The following is a 16,156-nucleotide window of genomic DNA, read 5'->3' as shown; positions in this document are numbered from 1 at the left end:
AACTTTACAGAATTTTTCTGAGCTGGTGTTACTTGACTTTTAAAAGCTGCCTCTTCTCTAGTCCTACAGATTAAGCCTACATCTCCCAGTTTGACCTTCACATGGTTTTTCTAGAACGGCATGTAGGAACACGGTTTCATTATGTCTGGGTTGTGGACTGAGTGGTCATGGACAGAGGAGCCTGGCAGGCTACAGTCCATAGGGTCGCAAAGTGAGGAACAGGGCTGAGCAGCTGAGCATGCATCCAGTGGTCGGGTCTCCTAGGACAACCGTTTGTTTCCAGCAGGCCAGTTCTCAGGGTAGGGGAAGCCCACCCCTTTTGAACTACTTGGAGCCAGATTGATTTGCTGAAACATTTTAACTGTTTTGATTCACTTTGATGAAATACTGCCTAGTCATCCTGAAATTTACAGGAAGTTAGGCCTCCTGGAGGCTCTGCTGCCCCCGCCCCCACCCCCAGTGGTTAAATGTAATTAGTTAGTAATCAGCACCATTGTTTGTTTGCAACTGCTGGATTATGTTAAAAGACTTAGAAAAAAAGCTTTTCTTAAGGAAATGGAGCAGCCTCCTCTCCCATCCTGGCTTTTTCTTGTTTTCCCCTATTCATTCACTTTGAAAAATCTTTCCAGTCTTAGTCCTGATAAGGCATATGAATCAGTATATTTTATGCAATAAGAAAGCTTCTTGTCCCTCCAGCAATTTCTGTGAATTCCACCTCCCCCTCCCCCCTTAAAAAAAAAACAAACAACGTTCTTCCTGATTAAGATATCTGCTTGAGAAATAACCAGACCTCATCTTATGTTGTCTTCCAACCTTTTCCTGGGTCTTGAGTCAGTGGTTCCATAGCCAGTGAATTACACCCCCTCCTGATCATGCTGAATTATTATCTTCAAGGCATGGAAGAAGATCCACTAGAGGGTGAGCCTTTATTTGAAAATGCTGGATGAAAGGAGTGTTCTGATTTGGGGAAAGAGGGTGGAGTGTTTTCCAGGGCTTTGGAGAGAGTGGGCGCAGCTTTATTCAGCCAGTTTGAGGAATCTTCAGTCAAGAGTGTCTCTCAGGAAGTGGGTGGAATTGCCTTGGGAATGATTTTTGCAGACCAGCAGCCGTGGTTTGGGCAGTTTGGACTTTATGGAAGTGCAGAGGAACAGTTAGGGGTTAAAATTTTGTGCTGGGGGCGTGGGGTGGGAAGGAATAACTGAGGGACGAGGAGAATTCTTGGGCCTTCATCTCTCACTTCTGTCTGCCTCTCTACCTCTTGAGCGTGATTAGATTTAGGTGCCGTTCTTGGTCATTTTGTCCTATACTGATGGAAAAACCTGCATAGTCATCCTGTGTCACATCTGAAGTTTACCTTGGCCAGTGTTTGCTGCAGAGTGGGTGGGGAGGGACTACCCCAATGCTTCCAGAGGGCTTGACAAGGGCACAGTCACCCTCCCTACCTCCCTCACCATATGGTTGGACCCAGCACTCCAGGTGACTGGAGTCACCACTCCCATGCCCATTGATCTAGTTCAGTGTTTCCCAGCTGTCTGGACTGGTGACAGAGATGCAGACTGGCAGCTTGAGGAATAGTGACGTGAACCAGCCAATTAGTGGGGTATTAGACACTTCTGCCGGAGAAGGCAATGGCACCCCACTCCAGTACTCTTGCCTGGAAAATCCCATGGACGGAGGAGCCTGGTAGGCTGCAGTCCATGGGGTCACTAAGAGTCGGACATGACTGAGTGACTTCACTTTCAATTTTCACTTTCATGCATTGGAGAAGGAAATGGCAACCCACTCCAGTATTCTTGCCTGGAGAATCCCAGGGATGGGGGAGCCTGGTGGGAGTGCCGCCGATGAGGTTGCACAGAGTTGGACATGACTGAAGTGACTTAGCAGCAGCAGCAGCAGCAGACACTTCTGCAGCTTCACCCCCAGATACTCGTCATCAGATTCCTAAATTTTATTTATCTGAATAAACTTTTCTGTACAGCACATCACCATGTCTCCTGTACTACCAAAACTAATATTAAAAATGAAAATACCTTGACATTTACATCTAATTTGGTTTTTGAGATACCAACTATCCACACCTGCACTGTTATTTGTGGAAACGCTCAGAAATAGCTGCCTGAAATCTCTCTTCTCAGGTTTTCAGAAACAGCACAGACATAAAAATAAGTTACTAGTTTTGTTTGAAAGGGGACTGGTACAAAATTTGAGAGTTCTGAGTATCATGTCAAGAAAGCAGATCTTGATACCATAGCCTGTAAATGTTTACGTGTATTTTAATATACATTTGGTCTTCCCAACCAAACAGCATTTTTTTTCCCCTTAATGGGGAAAAGTTGAAATTTGTTGTTACGTATTACTGATATTATAAAAGCACGTTAAAATATGCTTTCTGTAAGTTTTTTGTTTTTTTAATTTTGACTGTGCTGGGTCTTCATTACTGCACGGGCTGCGAGTTGCTGCGAATGGGGGCCACTGTCTAGCTGGGTTGCAGGGGCTTCTCATTGCAGTGGCCTCCCCTGTTTTAGAGCACAGGCCCTAGGGTGTAAAGACTGCAGTAGTTGTGGCACACGGGCTCAGTAGTTGCGGTTCCTGGGCTCTAGAGCACAGGCTCAGTAGTTGTGGCGCATGGGCTTAGTTGCTCCTTGGCACGTGGGATTCTCCTGGATCAGGGCTGGAACCCATGTCTTCTGCATTGGCAGGTGGATTCTTCACCCCTGAGCCACCAGGGAAGTCTGCTTTCTGTAAGTTTTAATATACTGATTTAAAAAATACTTTTTACCTAAAGTAATTTATCAGGGATTTCACTCAAATCGTGACCTTTTTAAAAAAAATTCTTAGAGGCATTAGATTATTATTGCAGTAGATCAGAGTTTTCGTAAGTGTCAGAGTCTCCTGGGTACTTATAAAAACTGCTGTCGGGTCCTTATAAAAACTGCTCTTTCCTGGTTGCTAGCCCGCAGCTATAGAATCTGGGAATTTGGGAATGAAGCTGGGGACTCTGATGTAGCTTATCTGCAGACCACACTTGAAAACAGTATTGCTGTCAGAAGGAACCACACATTTAAAAAAATCAACAATGCTGAGAAATGCTGATATTGGGGGGCTGCCTTTAAAAATTCTGCAGAGGAGGAATTCAAGGCATAGGGAAGTAAAAAAAAAAAATCTCCAGTTCACCTAGAGTCTCCAAGTTAGTTGGATCTTGCAGACCAGCAATGAGGTCTGTTGAGTCTAAGTGGATACTGTTTCCATGAGATTACATACACCAGAGTGTATCTCCTTATTGGTTTCTCCTCACTAGTGTGTTCATGCCCAGTCGTGTTTGTCTGACTCTTTGCAACCCTATGGACTGTAGCCTGCCTGGCTCCTCTATCCATGGGATTTCTCAGGCAAGAATACTGGAGTGAGTTGCCCTTTTCTTCTCCAGGGGATCTTCCCAACCCAGGGATCGAACCCGAGTCTCCTGCTTGGCAAGCAGATTCTTTACCACTGTGCCACCTGGAAAGCACATTGATTTTTCTAATTGCCCTTAAATCAGAAGCTGTAGGATAGGGCAAGAATGCTCTGATTCCTTCAGAACAATAAATGACACAATTGGCATTTTTGTAAGTGAAAAGCTAGTGCTTCTGAAACTCTGGTGAAGGACCAGCTTTGTGAAGTGCTTATCCAGTCTATTGCCAACTAATATTTTTATAAAGTACAAGAAAAATGAATTACCAGAAAGTCATACACTTGGACGCACAGCAGTGTATACCTACTATGAATTTTTTATGTTTACCTTACTACAGCTCTCCATGGATGTGTGACTGCACACTTTGAGTAGCATTGTTCTAGGTACTGAGGACATCTTAGGACCTTGATGTTGTTGTTGTTCAGTCGCTAAGTCGTGTCTGACTCTGAGACCCCATGGTCTATGGCACACCAGGCCTCCCTGTCCTTCACTATCCCTCGGAGTTTGCTCAGATTCACGTCCAGTGAGTTGGTGATGCTGGCTAACCATCTCATCCTCTGTCGCCCCCTTCTCCTTTTGCCGTCAATCTTTCCTGGCATCTGGGTTTTTTCCAATGAGTAGGCTCTTCCCATCAGGTGGCCAAAGTATTGGAGCTTCAGCATCAATCTTTCCAGTGAATATTCAGGAACTTGATAGGCTACCTATAATTGAAGCAACCAACTAAGAACTCCCTTACCTGGAGAGAGTTCTCCCACTTGGTGACCTGCTAGATGAGAAAAGGTGAGGACACCTTTTTTTTTTTTTTTTCCCTGACTGCAGTGAATCTTTGTTGCTGAGCGCAGGCTTTCTCTAATTGAGGTGAGCTGTGGCTACTCTAGTTTTGGCGTGCAGGCCTCTGTTGTTGCAAAGCACAGGCTCTAGGCGAGCAGGCGTCAGTGTTTGTGGCCCGAGGGCTTAGTTGCCCCAAGACGTGTGATCTTAGTTCCCTGCAGGGATTGAACGCAAATGCCCAGCAGCGGTAGGAGGATTCTTAAGCACTGGACCTCCTGGGGAGTCCCAGGACTCTTACTTTTTATGTATTTGAGAATATGTTGATAGACCTTGTGTCTGGTACCTACATCAGAAAGGATATTTACCTCTTTTGAGTAAATATTAGAAAAGCATTTCCAACGTTCCTGGCCTGTAACTGACTTACAGCTAATAAAGATGCTTAAAGGTGGGAGACAGAAAATAATGTTTAAGGGTGTGCCGTTTCTTTGAGGCACTTCAGAGTGCTTGGTTTTTAGAACCCTTTTATGAATAGGGTTATTAGTGTTTGTGGCCATAATGTAAAAATGAGTGTTGATTTGGAGCAGGGGGCAAGAAAAACCTCTCCATCCAGGCGTTGCGTCGTGGTTTAATTGCTTGGTTGGATGAAATGTCAAACTTGATAGATTATTAGAGCTGTTATTTTGGTGGTTAAACAATAATGGAACTGTTTGGATGTTTGCAAGGAACACTGCTCCCTGTGTTTGGACTTTGCTCTGGAGAAAGTTTCAATTGTTCAGAAGCAGTACTAGTTACAAAATGCAGCTTCTGTGGCTCCTAGCACAGCTGTCTAAACTACTAGCTCTACTGGGGGCTTTGGACAAGCATTGTTTAACACTTTGGGAAACAATTTGTGTTTCTGATTCCAGAATGTCTATGGTTGTTCCTGACTAGTTGGGAGACCAAGAAATGGGAAAATGGTATTACATGTGTCTAAGTTAAGTCCAGCTTTTTTTTCCTTTAAGCATCTCTAGAACAAACTCTGTCTTTCTCACTGGGATGGGGATGGATAGAAGGGGATTATGATGAGACTATTGATTCCCTGGGCCTTTTCTTTCCTAGTTAGTGACTGTTCAGTAGAATAGCACGTTGTTGGGCTGTGTGCCCACCTACGGAGGACTTGGGTCATTATAACCATACAGTACTTCTCCTTATGTCTTATTTTACCCCAAGGGTTCTCGTGTTGTAAGTGATGGTGGAGTAATGGTGGTAGATCACTTTCAGGAAGAAGCCCAGATGAGCATAGAAAGTAAAATTTTGAGCTTGAGGCTTGTGTCCTTTGAGGCGTATGTCCTGCTTCTATACATGTGATAACTGGCTGAGAGAATCGCAGAGGAAGCATCATTGACATTTTTTTCCACCAACTTCACCCTCATGTTTTAGAGACTTTTGTAGCAAAAGCTATTTGTAGTAAGAAGCCTGTCCCATGTGAGGTGCCTACCCGATCTGGTAACCACATCTTTCACAGTTGATCTGTCTAATTGCTGTAGTTCTCAGATGCTTTTGAGTTCAAGCAGGGCACTTTGGGGCCGCATGCTGAGCTGAAATTGCGGTGAGAGTTCACTCTGCGTGGGTTACCTCTCCTGCCTCCTGGCTCTTTGCTTCTGGCCCCGGGGAAGCTCTGATAAAGCCCCGGGAGGGATGGGGCGCAGGCAACATCTGAGATACACTTCAGATGGTTGAGCCAGCAACCAACCCGCACTTAAAGAATCTTTTTTTCTTTTTTATTTCTGGCGTCGAAGGGACAGCAGAATAATACGAAATAATATGCTTGCCTTACAAACGATTCGCCTTCCTTATTTCCCCATAATGGTTGGATATTTGGACAAGTAATTGTAATTGCACCTTTATGGTCACGTACGTCCCTTTCCCCCAACATCTCTAAGCCTTGGCAGTAATCTGTGCTCTATCTCTATAATTTTATCCTTTTTGAAATGTTATGGAAATGGAACCATAACAACATGTGGCATTCTGAGATTGGCATTTTTCACTTAGCATGACGCCCTCCATCCAAGTTGTATTTAGTCATGTTGTATTTAGTTAATAATGCTTTCTCCCCTCCCCCGTCCCCCCACTTGCTCTGGTCATAGCAGTGCTGTGGTCCACAGCGTGTGTGCCCTTAGTCGGGTCTGTGCTTTGTCTTCATGTCTCATTAAATGGTGTTTTTCCCCCATAGCAGTAAGTTGAATTGGTGTATCACTATGCAGTTACAGGAGAAGGCAATGGCACCCCACTCCAGGACTCTTGCCTGGAAAATCCCATGGACGGAGGAGCCTGGTAGGCTGCAGTTCACGGGGTCGCACAGAATCGGACATGACTGAAGCGACTTAGCAGTAGCAGCATTGCTAACTAGCCTAAGTAGTATGGATGGGTCACGATTTTTTTTAATTGTAGTATAGTTGGCTTACAATGTTGTTTTCATTTCTGGTGTAGAGCAAAGTGATGCAGCTTATATATATATATATATAAATATTCTTTTTCATATTCTTTTCCATTATGGTTCATCACAAGATACATAGTTCCCTGCACTGTACAGTAGGACCTTGTTTTATCTATTTTACATGTTGTAGTTTGTATCTGCTGATCCCAAACTCCGAATTTATCTCTCCTTCGCCTCTTTTCCCCTTTGGTAGCCATAAGTTTGTGTTCTATGCCTTGGATGTATCACAGTTTTTTAACTATTTACCTATTGTAGGGCATTTGAGTTGTTTCCAGTTTGGGGCTGTTACAGATAAAGCCATTATGAACATTTGTATACAGGTATTTGTGTGGATACAGGTTTTAATTTCTGTGGGTTAAGTGCCCAGGAATGTAATTGCTGAGTCTCAGAGTAAGTATATCTTTAGTCTCTTAAAAAAACTACCAAACTATTTTGCCCAGCATTGTACCATTTTGCAGTCTGTCCCACCAGCAGAGTATGAGATCTAGTTTCTCTGCATCCTCGCCAGCATTTGGTATTGTTCCCACTTTTTAACTTTTTAAAACAAGTAATGTATCTGGTTTTAAAATTCATCAGATTACTTGTAAAACTGATTTGATTGACAGAGAGCAGAGATTTTTGAGTTGTGGTTAGCCCTCCATGTGGCTGTGTCTCGGGACAGTGGTCAGTGGTCTGTTGACCTGCTTTTTAATCCTCTGCCCTGGTGAAGAATCCACCTGCAATGCAGGAGACCTCAGTTTGATTCCTGGGTTGGGAAGATCCTCTGGAGAAGGGACAGGCTGCCCACTCCAGTATTTTTGGGCTTCCCTGGTGGCTCAGCTGTTAAAGAATCTGTCTGCGGTGCGGGAGACCTGGGTGCAATCCCTGGGTTGGGAAGATTCCTGGAGAAGGGAAAGGCTACCCACTCCACTATTCTGGCAGGGAGAATTCCATGGACTGTAAAATCCAATGTGGTCACAGAGTGTCGGACAGGACCGAGCGACTTTCACTTTCACTTTGGTGTCCTCGAGAGAGGGAAGACTAACCAAGACTAACCCTGAGGGACCCTGAGCATGAGATTCCCATTCCCCCTTCCCTGGCAGGACCTGGCACCTCTCTGTATCTGCCTCAGAATGACAAACGAACAAACCAGCTGCTGTCCCAACACTGGATTCTGGTTAATTCTTTACAGGTTTACCTCAGTGAATGCAGCCTTAAATATGCTGAAAATTTTGCCCAGAATGGCTCTAAGAACTTGTTCAAATTGTTCTGAACTTGTTCAGGTTTTCAAACTGAACAATTTGTCCTTCAAATCTCATTTTCTCTGTCCAGTCATCTTAGGTACTTTATTTACTTCACTTTTGATAACGTTAATTAGCTTAACACTGCTCATTTAAGTACTAAAATAGCACAAACGTGTATGTAGAAAACAGAGTAAACCTTCACCCCTACCAAAAGTAACTGCTGTTGAGCGGCTCTGGACTTTTGAGCTATGTCTTCTGCCTCTCTCTATGTATGTATGTATGTCTCCTGTGTGTATGTGTGTGTGTTCTCCACCTGCTGCCTGCACTGACCCCGCCCCCCCCGCCACCCCCCCATGGATAGAATATTGTGGGCATTTTCCCCTGTGGCGCGTTTTTAAATGTTCAAGTGAAGTAAGTGAAGTTGCTCAGTCGTGTCCGACTCTTTGCGACCCCATGAGCTGTAGCCTACCAGCCTCCTCCGTCCATGGGATTTTCCAGGCAAGAATACTGGAGTGGGGTGCCCTTTCCTTCTCCAGGGGACCATCCCAACCCAGGGATTGAACCCTGGTCTCCCTCATTGCAAACAGACGTCTGAGCCACCACAAAACTTTGGGTTCCTTTCTCTAACTCCTTTTGTTCTGTTGTAAAAAAGATGAGAGTGATAACTTTAAAAGACCCAAATAATGTCTTTTATACCTTGTTAATTGAGTTTGAATTGAAATAAGTGTGTGGCTTTATTTGCAAGTAAATCCTTAGAATTCTAGGTGTTGGGCTCTGTCGCTCCAGTCTGTTGTATATAATGCAAGTCTGACTTTATGATGTGATCTCTTGCAGAGCCTTGAGGGAAGCAAGAAACTGTGAGTGCAGTAATCATTAAGAGAGTGTATAGTCCTCTGGGTATTTGTCCACTCTTTGGCTGCTTAGTCAGATGGAGTGTTTTCTTAAGTGCTGCTGAAATGCGCAACTCAGTTTTTATTTTGAAATCTCTCCTTCTGTCTTCTCTGCCTCTTCCATTACTTTGATTACCTTGATGGGACATTCGGGCTGTGAAGTCTTACCCTTTTTATTTCCATAGCCTATAGAAGCCAGTATGAAGGGTAACTGTAGGTGAACAGGTAATTTTATCTGCATGGCTTCACAATCACCCATCAAGATGAAACATGTGTCAACAAAGGTCCTCTAGACTTAGGAAGCTGAAGGAAGGTAACTTTATCTGGTGGCATTTTTAGTGGAAACCTGGGTGAAAAATTTAGGAAGTTTGACTTAACTGGAGGCAGAGCATGAGCAAGGAGAGACAGAATGAGAAGAGGATGGGGAGGGGAAAGAGAGAATGTGTGGATGTGTATTTGGGGAAGAGACGAATCCAGAGCTACAGAGTAAATAAGAAATATGGGGACTTTCCTGGAGGTCCACTGGTTGACTGCCTTCCAATGCAGGAAGTGGGGGTTGATCCCTGTTTGGGCAGTTAGGATCCCACATGCCTCGGGACCAAGGAACCAAACCATAAAACAAGCAATATTGTAACAGATGCAATAGAGACTTTGAAAATGGTCCACATCAAAATAATTTTTTTTTTTTTTAATGTTTATTTGTCTGCACTGGGTCTTAGTACTGGTCTGCAGGATCTTCAGTCTTCCTTGAGGCATGTAGGGTCTAATTCCCTGGCCAAGGATCGAACCCAGGTATTAGCCGCTGAGCCAGCAGGGAAGTTCCTAAAAAAATCTTTAAAAGAAAAAAAAAAGAGTTATGAATTAAGGAAATCTTCAAAGTTGAATTATAGGATCTTTGTTCTGAGATGCTGGCTCCTGGGGAACAGGACATGAGCTTACCAGTCACTTCATTATGAAGCTCTTGGGGTTGCTTAGGTGATGGAGTTAGATGACAGGTGCCTTCTCCCTGCTCTTCTTCTGTATTAGCAGCTCAAGGGGATAAAAAAATTAAGAAATAGCTTTGTATAGAAAATTACACCCATCCAGTGACTTCCAAGGTTTCTGTTGCCAGGTTTCTAAAGAGAGCTGTCCAGGATAGCAGTTTGGTCACGTCGCAGACTTCCTTTCTCCCAGACTTGTCATCAGGTTGTCAGACTGTGTCCCGTCAGCTTTGCAGTCTTCGTCCCTGTGGTCTTGCTCCTCTTTGAGTTCCTGGTGTTTCGCTGTGCCCGAGGTAGGCAGTTGCAGGGCCCTTGGTATTGGATACCTTTCTGTCCTTTGAAGTATTACGCTGCAGTGGATAATAAAGTGCCCAGATTGCATTATAGAACAGGTTGTGGGAGCTGTACCCACGGGGACAGGCTTGGCTTGCATCCACACCCTCCTGCAGCTCGCGGGTGGTTTTGCAACACAGTGCTGTGAAGCGGGTTGAGCCTCATTCAGTGTCGGTCCCTATATCCAGACACTAAAGTGGCTCGTTAAAGATTAAAAGGACCGACTGCCTGGTCCTTCTGGTCCCAAGATGGAAAGATCCCTGCTGTGGCGACAGCCTCTGACTCCCAGGAGAGGCCATCTTATCCCACAGGGTTGTGCTTCCAAACGTTACAGAAAGCCTGCGGCGGCTGATGCTGTGGTGATAAGTTGGCATCTGGGTACTTGCAAGACATATGAGCTCTATAGCACCCCATGGTTTGAATTTCTGGGCAAAACTGCCTCATCAGAAAATCGAAAGCCTCTCCTTTCAACCCATGCCTTCGGGGAGGTTTTCTCCTTTGTTGTATTTGACTATTCTGTTGAGCCAAGTGAACTTTAATTTTCACAGCTGTAAAAATTCCATTAAGCCCCTTGTATTGCATCCCAGGTGTGAAAACGTCTCCGTCTAACAGGGCTGTGGGTGACAGCGAAAATCCTTAAGAGCAGTTAGGATAATTGCCTCTGGAGGCTTGAAGAAAATACTGGTCCAAAATAAATACAGTTCAGTTGTTATATAGTCTTATTAAAACAATTATTTATTTTTCGCTGTGCTGGGTCTTCGTTGCTGTGCACGGGTTTTCTCTAGTTGTGGCCAGCAGGGCCTGCTCTCTGCTCTCGCAGCATGGTCTTCTCCCTGCAGTGGTTTCTCCTGTTGTAGAGAATGGGCTCTAGAATGCGCAGGCTCAGTAGTTGCTCTGAGGCATGTGGAACCTTCCAGAACAGGGATGGAACACCTGCATTGGCAGGCAGATTATTATCTACTGTACCACCAGGGAAGTCCAGTTGTTATATTCTTGATGGTTCTTGTGGGTGAGGGGACTAATGTCTAAGACCTGCCCTGTGAGACTCCTGTTCATTTGGGGGTCTTTGGTGGGTGTAGGGGTAGGGGGAGGGAGTGGTAGCAATACTACCAAAGGAAGCACGCCTTATTTTACAGCGCTTAGGGAACAGAACTATGACCTGTCTCTCAAAACATGACCCAAGGGCTGTTTGTATCAGAGTCACTTAGGAAAGGGAGATGCTTATTAAACATTCCCATTCTGGGGCCTCGTTCCACTTCTGCTAATTCAGTGTCTGAGAGACTGGATTGGGAAGTGATAACTTTTCAGTAAGTACCCCTGTTGATTCTCAAGTACCCCTAGAGTTGATTCTTAAGTATCCTAAAGTCCTCTTCATTTTTCATGCTTAATTTCTGTGATTTATTAGATGATTGCTATTTGCTTGACATTCATTGTCTTTTTTGAAGAGTAGGTACTCTAATTTAAAGAAAAAAAAAGAGGGGAGTTATGAGATTCCTAAACATCCAGGATTATAATTTGTCAGTGTCTCTAATTATCAACAAAGTAGGAAAGCCACTGGTTCCTGGAAATTTTGGTTTATCAATTTACTGTCTTCTCAATTGGTAAAAGGATGTGGGGGAAAAAATAGAAGAAGGATGTGAACATAAATAAGATTAATTTTGTTAAAAAGAGGAAATGTGCAGTATTACTTAGGATGCCAGAAATGGGGAAGCAGGTAAAAGGGGTGCGTGGAGAGGAAAGAGAAGGGGAAAAGATTCAAGTAGTTTATCAACAGTAAACAATTTAAAACTTTAAACTGGATTTTAAATTTTTTGTTCAGTTACTCAGTCATCTCTGACTCTGGGACCCCATGAACTGCAGTATGCCATGCTTTCCTGTCCTTTACTATCTCCCAAAGTTTGCTCAAAGTCATGTCTATTGAGTCGGTGATGCCATCCAACCGTCTCATCTTCTGTCTTCCGCTTTTCCTCCTGCCTTCAATCTTTCCCAGCATCGGGGTCTTTTCTAATGAGTTGGCTCTTCCATCAGGTGGCCAAAGTGTTAGAGCTTCAGTGTCAGTCTTTCCAATGAATAGTCAGAGTTGATTTCCTTTAGGATTGACTGGTTTGATCTCCTTGTAGTCCAAGGGACTCTCAAGAGTCTTTTCCAACACCACGGTTCAAAAGCATCAATTCTTTGGTGATCAGCTGAGGAATATTTGAATATATGATTGTTGTAAAAAGAGCATTCAGACATTGATAAAGCTAAAATACCTCCTTGATCTGCTCCCATTTCAGTTCCCCACCATATCTTTTTGTACACATTTGGTAACTTTCTATGGATTTGGAAGAGTACAGAATCCTAAGAAATGAGTATTTTAATTTATTTTGACACCTGCTTGTTTAAAATGTTAAGATCTATCAGAAAAAAACCCCAAAGGTGGACTATAGGTGACACTACATATTTCTGTTCACGTGAAACAATGGGTATGATGTTTGCAGAGAGTGAGTGTGTATGAATATGTACATATACACAAATGCATACGTACACACATGCATATATTAAATATCTCTTATGACTACACATCAGAAGTAAACCAATAGCAACTTGGGTGCTGAATTACTTGTTTGAGTTTTACTTTTTTATTTATATATATACATTTTTTGCTCTGAGTTTTAAGATAGTATATTGAAAGAACTTAAGCACAAAGCCACGATTATCTTATTTCTCACACAGTCTCATATTCTTATTTTTTTAAGATTTTTTTTTTTTAATGTGGACCATTTTTCAAAAGTCTTTATTGAATTTGTTACAGTATTGCTTCTGTTTTGTTTTGTTGCCTTGACCATGAAGCATGTGGGATCTTCACTCCCTGACCAGGGATCGAACCCATGCCCTCTGCAGTGGATGGCCAGGGAGGTCCCCCAGTCTCACATTCTTAGAGTTTCCATTTAACCTTATAAAATCTCAAGTGCCTGAAGCTATTAGTTCAAATGTAACGTCTTTTTAAAGCTGTCCATCTGTAATTCTCAGCCTTTTCCTGATTAAAAGAGGGAACACGGATGGAGTGTGGTTATATTTGGGGGGAGGGAACTGTTCAGAACTGTGCAGAATCCCACAGTGGGAAAGCGTAATCTGAGACAGCCCTCCTCACCTGCTGGGCGGTGCTTGTCTTAGCAGAATTAGGAAGTTCCCATGCCTCTGTTGCTCCTCACATCATTTACATTTATTTCCTGGGCACAGAACCATCTGGACTTTATCTTCCTCATTTAAAGTTTGCTAATAGAGAATGAGTCAGAAGCGTCTAACAATCCTCTTTGTTTCCGTATTTGTCTCTACTCTGTGTACCTTGAAAGCTGCTCCATCTTAGGATGTTGGTGACTTATCGTCAATGACAGAAATATGTTTTAAAGTGTGGTCCGTGAGATAATGGCTGTCGACCGCTGTAAAGATGCTTCTGTCATTGGAAAGACTAATTAATACATACCGTAGGAAAACTTCTTTAAACACAACTATTTTCTGAAAAAAGGAAAACACTGAGGAGGAGGAAATAAAGGAGGGAACATTTTATAAAACCTTCTAAAAGCCCAGCATGGTTATCCTGCTGGAATAATGTAATTAAGGGACATTGAGTTAGATAAATACCTTTTTTTTTTTTTAACTAGCTCCGTGAAAAGGAATTGAATTAAATAGCATAGTTTTTGAAACCTTAATTCTGACAATCTATGTGTACATTTTAATGAATCCTAACGTTTATCGAAGGAGACTGGATTGGCAGCTACATCCAGAGGCCGATGCCTTGAGAGACCTACCTGACGGGATGAACAAGGCTAGGTGTGGTGGCTTTGAGAGTCCATGCTGAGGAATAGCTGATGACTGTGGGAAATTTGGAGCAGGGAACAGAAGGATCTGATGTGAACTCTAGTTTCCTTCTTGTCAAGTGAACACACGGGGAAGCAAGGACTTCATCTCTTGTTTTCTTTGTCTAGCACCGCTGCCAGTTCTCGCCTGTCAGGGCAAATTCAATAATAATTAATAGCTGTTGATGAGCCAGTTGTTCTAGAATCGATTTTTTTTTTAAATAAGCTGACCAATAAATGAGACTTGCCATAAATTTAAGGATTCTTTTTTCTTTTAGAAGTGTTAATGTGATTTTCATAGCCTCCTATGGTTCCTTAAACATCTAGTAGGTGTGATGGTGGACAATTTAGCTTTAGCATAGAGAATATGTGGCAGCTGATTAAACAACAACAACAACAACAACCCTCCCGTGTATCTGTGTTAATTAGAGAACATGAGTTGTCTCCGGAATCAGAGAGGTCAAAGAAGACCTGGTGGGGAAGGAGCCGCGAGCCTGGTCAGGACTGACAAAATTCACTCTAATGATTTGACCAGCTAGCCTGGACTGGGCACGTTCCCTCAGTCCTCTGACCCAGATGCTCCAATTTGTAAACGTGGAGTGACTTCCTTATCAGCTTCTTGGGGTAATCTGCAGAATTTCAGTAATCTTGCTGTCCGGAGCCCCGAGGCTCTCAGATGAAATTTCAGAAGGTGACTGGCCACAGGAGCTTCCCTCGTGATCAGCAGCCTGGGAATAGGTCCACCGGCCTCCTGATAACCAGCTTCATATTGAAAAAAAGAATCAGTGGGGCACCTCTTCTTTTCTGGGTTGCAGTTGATTGCGGTTGGCTCAGGCTGAGTTGTTTGGGAAATAGAGTCTTGCCTGGCATGAGTCAGCACTGCCCTGGGTAAACCGCCTGCTCTGTTGCAATCTTGCTTACCAAAGATACGTCCCCAGGCAGCACCATTCACTGCCTGAAAGCCACTGCTGTTGGTGCCCGAGATGATCTCATCTCAACGGGGCTCCAAAGACCTCAGCAGCGGCAGGAACTGGAGGCAGCTGGCTGTCTGCCCTGGCCATGTTTTGAAATAGGCAAAATCAGGTAACCCCTGACTCTTTTCTCTTGAGTGTCATGAGCTAGACCGAGCTGCAGCAGAAACTGGAGTGAGCCTTAGTCTTCAGACGTGAGTCAACGCCAGATTGATTTGGTTGTCTGAAAGTCAGTCCTTGAGCTCTTCAGAGGGGACGTGAGGGGAAAAGTTTCATTTTGTTTGGGATGTGGTTTTGGACCTAATAAGACCGTTTTTTATATAACCTCAGAGAAATAAAAAATGTGAGGTTTACAGCTTTATCTGTCTTTTGCTCTCGTAGTCTCTGTTCTTTCTGTGTCTTGTAAGAAATAGTTTAGTCACAATAACCCATTGTTAGAGAGGGGCGGACACATTTGCTTTTCTGCTCACTGACTGTGATACTGCACTGTAGAGAACACGATCTTAGCAGGCTGTTTCCGACGTGTTACGAAGAACGTCCCCTCTTCCCGCTCTCTGTTCAGACTGCTGCCTGATTTCCTTCCTGCTCTTCCCCTCTCAGCTTCATAGAGCGCCAGCCTCATCACTGGGCAGTAATCCATCCGCCCCTTCAAGTTTGCCCCTGCTCCTTGCAGTTACTCTGTAGGGTCTGTGTTCTCTTTTACTTCAGGCCTTTGCACAGCAAGCCATCTCTGTGAGACACCCTGACCCAGCATACGCCGGCCAACCGGCTGTAGCCTGGACATCACTTCTGGGAAGTCTCCTCTTCCTCACCAAGACTGGATGAGTGCTCGGGAGAATCCTGTGTTTCCCTCATCACAGGATACGTTTGAGAAGCAGCACCAGTTTTGTTAGCGTTACATCCAGCGTGCTTGGCACAGGTTCGGTTCTCAGGAAGGGGAGCGTGATCCTGAACTGCACTGAGCTTCCTCAGCTCTGATCCTGTTAGCAACTCTTCGTTACTTTGACTTCTGTCCCCATCCCCCTGCTTCTGTTTTCCTGAAGATTGCAAGGAAACTCCTAATTTCCAGACCCAGTGTCCTGGTCCTGATTTCAGCCTCCATCTCACTTAATCTCTGCCTACCATTTGGCACTATCGAACCGTTCTTTTTATCCCGGCCCCAGCAACCCTCTTCCTGTGGCTTTGAGGCTCCAGAGCATCCTTCCATTGTTTGTTCTCATTTTTT

General features: G+C 43.9%; 1 protein-coding gene across 3 annotated transcripts in view; it reads left to right on the top strand.

Moving 5' to 3' along the window:
- The window catches only part of RFFL (ring finger and FYVE like domain containing E3 ubiquitin protein ligase), a 75,237-nt gene that overhangs the window by 6,059 nt on the left and 53,022 nt on the right, over positions 1–16,156 (top strand). Inside the window, exon 1 of one of the 3 annotated variants that reach the window (XM_040244045.1) lies at positions 13,226–15,043. The exons of the other annotated variants lie outside the window; for them this stretch is intronic. The gene's annotated coding sequence lies outside the window, so the exon portion shown is untranslated. Of the gene's footprint in view, positions 1–13,225; positions 15,044–16,156 lie in introns of those variants that run through there. 3 annotated transcript variants of the gene reach the window in all.

This window comes from Oryx dammah, unplaced genomic scaffold (genome assembly GCF_014754425.2).
Source record: "Oryx dammah isolate SB20612 unplaced genomic scaffold, SCBI_Odam_1.1 HiC_scaffold_8, whole genome shotgun sequence".
Classification (NCBI taxonomy): domain Eukaryota; kingdom Metazoa; phylum Chordata; class Mammalia; order Artiodactyla; family Bovidae; genus Oryx; species Oryx dammah.
Note: the sequence above shows the minus strand (reverse complement) of the source record. Positions and strands in the feature narration are given on the sequence as shown.